Here is a 4,816-nt window from a genome sequence, read left to right as displayed (position 1 = left end):
AAAGTGAGAACAAGAACATCGGGCTACAACTATTAAACAAAACGTTTCCACAAGTGACGGAGTCGGTAATTGGGGTAAGAAATGAGGTTTTTAGATTATTACGGGACTGTTGGACATTACGTAACCCTCGTCCCTTTGATGACGTTACAACACGCTGTCTTATCAACGGCCATAACGGTTATGTTGCACAAGACCAAGGATGGGAAGTAGTCCTAGTAAAACCAGAATGCATGACTTGTTTCTGGACGTATGAATTACGTGTCTTTATTGCCTTTGCCGAACGACTTGTGTGCTAGCTAGAATTGTCTTCACAACTATCTTGTATCAAAGTTATTGTGTGCTATATTTCATGCTTTATGTAAAATAAGCGGTATTGTAAGTTTGTAAAATATTGTATAAAAGTTTGAACGCAAAATATTATTACAATCAGTTTTTTATATAGAATTGTAGTAGTTGAATTGTATATTAGCTACTAAGTATGAACTTAACGGGTAGGTACTACCCGAATTTAAACTTATAAAACGCTAATATGAAGAAAAAGCTTTTATAAATGAGTTCATATTATGCTACGAAATACTATTAACTACTCTTAATATTCTGTATGATTAACTTGTTCCATTTAACTATTTTGAAGGAAATGGCACCGACTACTCGACACACCGTGAATATGAATGAAGAGGAATTCCGTACTTTTCTAGCTTCAAACATAGCCGCAGTACAGGCTGCGCTACATACCAACAATAACCTTGGATCTAGCAGTACAGGAAATCGTGTAGGATGCACCTACAAAGAATTCACTGCCTGCAAACCTTTGGAATTTGATGGAACCGAAGGACCGATCGGATTGAAACGGTGGACCGAGAAGGTTGAATCGGTGTTTGCCATAAGTAAGTGTACTGAAGAGGACAAAGTGAAGTACGCTACGCATACCTTCACAGGTTCTGCGTTAACATGGTGGAATACCTATCTAGAGCAAGTGGGACAAGATGATGCGTACGCACTACTGTGGTCAGCATTCAAGCACTTGATGAACGAGAAGTACCGTCCCAGAACCGAGGTCAATAAGCTCAAGACAGAACTTAGAGGGTTACGAACCCAAGGATTTGATATTACCACGTACGAAAGACGATTCACAGAATTGTGCCTATTGTATCCGGGAGCATTCGAAGATGAGGAAGAGAAGATCGACGCGTTTGTGAAAGGATTACCGGAAAGAATCCAAGAAGATATAAGTTCACACGAGCCCGCCTCCATACAACAGGCATGTAGAATGGCTCACAAACTAGTGAACCAGATTGAAGAAAGAATTAAAGAACAGACTGCTGAAGAGGCCAATGTGAAGCAAGTCAAAAGAAAGTGGGAGGAAAACGGTGATAAGAATCACCAATACAACAACAACAGCAATTACAACAATAATCGCAACAATTATCCCAACAATCGCAACATCAATCGCAACTACAACAAACGGCCCAACAACAACAACAACAACAACAACAGCAACTACAACAATCATCCCAACAACAATAATAACCGCAACAACAACAACAATCAGAAGCAACTATGCCAAAGGTGTGAAAAGAATCACTCGGGGTTCTGCACCAAATTTTGCAACAAGTGTAAAAGAAATGGTCATAGCGCGGCGAAGTGTGAGGTCTACGGACCAGGGGTTAATAGAACGAAAGGAACAAATGGTGTCGGAACGAGTAATGGCGGAGCAAGTAGTGTCGGAGCAAGTTATGCCAATGTAGTTTGTTATAAATGTGGAAAACCAGGCCACATTATTAGAAATTGCCCGAACCAGGAGAACACGAATGGACAAGGCCGTGGAAGAGTTTTCAATATTAATGCGGTAGAGGCACAGGAAGACCCGGAGCTTGTTACGGGTACGTTTCTTATTGACAATAAATCTGCTTACGTTTTATTTGATTCGGGTGCGGATAGAAGCTATATGAGTAGAGATTTTTGTGCTAAATTAAGTTGTCCATTGACGCCTTTGGATAGTAAATTTTTACTCGAATTAGCAAATGGTAAATTAATTTCAGCAGATAATATATGTCGGAATCGAGAAATTAAACTGGTTAGCGAAACATTTAAGATTGATTTGATACCAGTAGAGTTAGGGAGTTTTGATGTGATAATCGGTATGGACTGGTTGAAAGAAGTGAAAGCGGAGATCGTTTGTTACAAAAATGCAATTCGCATTATACGAGAAAAAGGAAAACCCTTAATGGTGTACGGAGAAAAGGGCAACACGAAGCTACATCTTATTAGTAATTTGAAGGCACAAAAACTAATAAGAAAAGGTTGCTATGCTGTTCTAGCACACGTCAAGAAAGTACAAACTGAAGAAAAGAGCATCAATGATGTTCCCATTGCAAAAGAATTTCCCGATGTATTTCCGAAAGAATTACCGGGATTACCCCCACATCGATCCGTTGAATTTCAAATAGATCTTGTACCAGGAGCTGCACCAATAGCTCGTGCTCCTTACAGACTCGCACCCAGCGAGATGAAAGAACTGCAAAGCCAATTACAAGAACTTTTAGAGCGTGGTTTCATTCGACCAAGCACATCACCGTGGGGAGCTCCTGTTTTGTTTGTCAAGAAGAAAGATGGTACATTCAGGTTGTGTATCGACTACCGAGAGTTGAACAAACTTACCATCAAGAACCGCTACCCACTACCGAGAATCGACGACTTATTTGATCAACTACAAGGCTCGTCTGTTTATTTAAAGATTGACTTACGTTCCGGGTATCATCAAATGCGGGTGAAAGAAGATGATATTCCAAAGACTGCTTTCAGAACACGTTACGGTCATTACGAGTTTATGGTGATGCCGTTTGGTTTAACTAATGCACCAGCTGTGTTCATGGACCTTATGAACCGAGTGTGTGGACCATACCTTGACAAGTTTGTCATTGTTTTCATTGATGACATACTTATTTACTCAAAGAATGACCAAGAACACGGTGAACATTTGAGAAAGGTGTTAGAAGTATTGAGGAAGGAAGAATTGTACGCTAAGTTTTCAAAGTGTGCATTTTGGTTGGAAGAAGTTCAATTCCTCGGTCACATAGTGAACAAAGAAGGTATTAAGGTGGATCCGGAAAAGATAGAAACTGTTGAAAAGTGGGAAACCCCGAAAACTCCGAAACACATACGCCAGTTTTTAGGACTAGCTGGTTACTACAGAAGGTTCATCCAAGACTTTTCCAGAATAGCAAAACCCTTGACTGCATTAACGCATAAAGGGAAGAAATTTGAATGGAATGATGAACAAGAGAAAGCGTTTCAGTTATTGAAGAAAAAGCTAACTACGGCACCTATATTGTCATTGCCTGAAGGGAATGATGATTTTGTGATTTATTGTGATGCATCAAAGCAAGGTCTCGGTTGTGTATTAATGCAACGAACGAAGGTGATTGCTTATGCGTCTAGACAATTGAAGATTCACGAACAAAATTATACGACGCATGATTTGGAATTAGGCGCGGTTGTTTTTGCATTAAAGACTTGGAGGCACTACTTATATGGGGTCAAAAGTATTATATATACCGACCACAAAAGTCTTCAACACATATTTAATCAGAAACAACTGAATATGAGGCAGCGTAGGTGGATTGAATTATTGAATGATTACAATTTTGAGATTCGTTACCACCCGGGGAAGGCAAATGTGGTAGCCGATGCCTTGAGCAGGAAGGATAGAGAACCCATTCGAGTAAAATCTATGAATATAATGATTCATAATAACATTACTACTCAAATAAAGGAGGCGCAACAAGGAGTTTTAAAAGAGGGAAATTTAAAGGATGAAATACCCAAAGGGTCGGAGAAGCATCTTAATATTCGGGAAGACGGAATCCGGTATAGGGCTGAAAGGATTTGGGTACCAAAATTTGGAGATATGAGAGAAATGGTACTTAGAGAAGCTCATAAAACCAGATACTCAATACATCCTGGAACGGGGAAGATGTACAAGGATCTCAAGAAACATTTTTGGTGGCCGGGTATGAAAGCCGATGTTGCTAAATACGTAGGAGAATGTTTGACGTGTTCTAAGGTCAAAGCTGAGCATCAGAAACCATCAGGTCTACTTCAACAACCCGAAATCCCGGAATGGAAATGGGAAAACATTACCATGGATTTCATCACTAAATTGCCAAGGACTGCAAGTGGTTTTGATACTATTTGGGTAATAGTTGATCGTCTCACCAAATCAGCACACTTCCTACCAATAAGAGAAGATGACAAGATGGAGAAGTTAGCACGACTGTATTTGAAGGAAGTCATCTCCAGACATGGAATACCAATCTCTATTATCTCTGATAGGGATGGCAGATTTATTTCAAGATTCTGGCAGACATTACAGCAAGCATTAGGAACTCGTCTAGACATGAGTACTGCCTATCATCCACAAACTGATGGGCAGAGCGAAAGGACGATACAAACGCTTGAAGACATGCTACGAGCATGTGTTATTGATTTCGGAAACAGTTGGGATCGACATCTACCGTTAGCAGAATTTTCCTACAACAACAGCTACCATTCAAGCATTGAGATGGCGCCGTTTGAAGCACTTTATGGTAGAAAGTGCAGGTCTCCGATTTGTTGGAGTGAGGTGGGGGATAGACAGATTACGGGTTCGGAGATTATACAAGAAACTACCGAGAAGATCATCCAAATTCAACAACGGTTGAAAACCGCCCAAAGTCGACAAAAGAGCTACGCTGACATTAAAAGAAAAGATATAGAATTTGAAATTGGAGAGATGGTCATGCTTAAAGTTTCACCTTGGAAAGGCGTTGTTCGA

Source organism: Rutidosis leptorrhynchoides, chromosome 6, assembly GCF_046630445.1.
Source record: "Rutidosis leptorrhynchoides isolate AG116_Rl617_1_P2 chromosome 6, CSIRO_AGI_Rlap_v1, whole genome shotgun sequence".
Taxonomy (NCBI): domain Eukaryota; kingdom Viridiplantae; phylum Streptophyta; class Magnoliopsida; order Asterales; family Asteraceae; genus Rutidosis; species Rutidosis leptorrhynchoides.
The sequence above is the reverse complement of the archived record's forward strand: the minus strand, read 5'-3'. Positions refer to the sequence as shown.